Here is a 2,787-nt window from a genome sequence, read left to right on the forward strand (position 1 = left end):
GGGCTGGGGATTCGAACCCGCCACCTTAGGTGTATGTGGCTGGCGCCTTAGCCGGTTGAGCTATAGGCGCCGAGCCAGGACTTAGAATTTGAAATTATAAAAGATGCCATGTGCGGTGACAAACATAATAAATTAGGAGTGATTCTAATAGAGGATTACAAGCCTCTAAATTGGATATAATACAAAATTTTATTGATACCCATATCAAAGGTGTTTTTAAAAAATGAAGAACAGTAGGGGCAGCACCTGTGGCTCAAAGGAGTGGGGTGCCAGCCCCATATGCCAGAGGTGGCGAGTTCAAACCCAGCCCCGGCCAGAAACTGAAAAAAAAAAAATGAAGAACAGTAAATTCTTATATATAAATGATTATTTTTATAAAGATCTTAATAATCCTCCCAAATAGATCTGTATATTCAGTAAAATGGCAATAACATCCCAACAGAATTTCTCATGTGAACATATAATTCTAAAATGTATGTGAAAAACAGAGAGAACAATTACTCTGTATAAAAAAAGATTCACCTGAGCTCAACAGATTTGGGAATGGTAAGGGATGGTATGCTGACAGAATTGGATTCTGTCAGCATCCCCATCCCATCACTTTGTAATGATTTAATTAAAAAGCCCTAGTAATTGAGATCATTCGCACATGGATGAACAAAGTGAACCAACCAACAGAACAAAAGACACAGAGCTTGAAAACAAATGTAAGCAAATATGAAGTCATAACAGATTGCTGGGTAGTGAGATAGATGAACTATTCATTAAATAGAGCTAGAACCATTTTGACATATATTTCAAAAATAGATCCTTTTTCCCTATCTTAGAGAAAACAATTACAAGGGGCTTAATATATACTTCTGTGTGAAAAGCAAACTTCTATCACGTTTTAAAAGACAACGTACGGTATCTTTATGACTTAGTGGAAATGACTTTTTAAAAACAAAACTCCAAATTTATAAAACATAAAATTTGATCAATTCATTTCATTTAAAAATAAAAACTGTTCAATGAATGACCTCTGTAAGAAGAAAGAAAAGTACAAACTACAAACTAGAAGACACACACATCATACATTACCAACACAAGTTACTGTTTTAAAACCCATAAAGCACAGTTGCATGCAGATAAAAACAGAGAAATAGCCAGTGGGAATATAAACAAAAATTGAAGAGGCAGCAAATGGCCCACAAACATGGGAAAAAATGCCCAACACTATTAACAGTAGTGTAAATGAAAGCAACAATAAAATACATTTTCCAACCAGTAGTTTTGGTGAGTATTTTTAAAATCTGACAATATCAGGGCAGGTAGTGATGTGCAGACATGAGAATAGTCATTGACACTAATGTAATTTGGTGAAACCACTTGCAAATTAGCAAAGGGAGTGATCTACACTTTTATGATCCAGCAATTCCACTAATTACCTATTTTAAGAGTCTCATGAACTAGAAGATATGGACAAGAATGTTCAAAACAGCGTCATTTATACTGGCAACAATTGAGAAAAAAACCAACTACCTATCGCTGATAGAATGGATAATTAGATCGTGTTCTATTCAAACATTTAAATACTGTGAGGCTGTAAATATAAATGAACTGTGGCTAAAACAAATTAACCTTGATAAATCTCAAAAACAGGGTAAATGAAAGAACCAAGTCACAGAATTATACACTATAATTCAAAAATGAAGAAAAGTAAATATACCTCTCATGGGAACATATATTGATGGAAAAAATAAAATCCAGGTAAATAAAATGTACTTAGTAGTGTAAAATTCTGTTAAGCGGAAACCACCAAGGGTGGAACGGGCAGGCAATTGGGTTACGAAGGCTGGGTTTGCAATTTTTTTTTCTTCAAAAGTTTTTGTATCTATTTCATATTTGTGTTATGACTATAGTTATTCCTGAAATTATATTGTTTATACTTTTTATATGTATATACATTTCACGTTAGATAATAATAGCACTTAACTCAGGATTCTTGTAAGGAGGAAAGAGATGGTGATTATGACAGAAAGTTCCTGGCACACTGAAGTTTTTCCATGAACCTTGGAGATGACCATGATGGTTGCAGGAAGCTAGAGAGTGAAAACCATACTGACCTCATGTCTGAACACTTTGCACCGGCCCTGCATACCCTAACAATGGCAGCCAGTGGACTCCTCCTGCACGCTGGGTATAGTGACAACAGAAGTATTTCCATAACATGCTCATGTTTCTGAAGGAACTTAGGGTGTAGGACAGAACCAAGATTATAAAGAGAGTCAGCCCCACTCTCCAGTTTAGCCACATCTGGAGAGGCCAGATGACTTCTTTGAAGTCAAAAGCTCTGGGAATGAAGTTAAAACAAGATGTCATCTGCACCACCTACCATTCTGCAGGACAGCAGGGACAGAGGGAAGCTGCACCAACACCCAGGATGACAGGAAGTTTTCCTTAGTGCCCTCCAGGTCTCTTCAGCAGCAGCCCATAAGAGAGAGCCAATAAGGTGGGAGTCAGTCACTGGCCAATGAAAGGGCACCACAGACTTCTTCCTCCCAGGCCCAGCTGCCCTTCATCATAAAGCAGCTGGGGAGAGTCAGCAGGTCAGGTCACTTCCCTTGTTACTGTTGGTTCCACTTGAGCACAGCCAGGCTGCCCCCACTGTACTTACCTAGCTTTGTCCACCACCCTCAAGTTGGCGGAGCAGGTGGACTGTGTGTGCTCATACCATCCATTCCAGTAGCGCCTGAGACCTGTGGGAAAGATGCCGAGGAGGGCCAATACAAAGAAAACAGCACACTC

The sequence above is a fragment of the Otolemur garnettii genome, unplaced genomic scaffold, assembly GCF_000181295.1.
Source record: "Otolemur garnettii isolate 467f Iridium unplaced genomic scaffold, OtoGar3 scaffold00264, whole genome shotgun sequence".
NCBI classification, from domain to species: domain Eukaryota; kingdom Metazoa; phylum Chordata; class Mammalia; order Primates; family Galagidae; genus Otolemur; species Otolemur garnettii.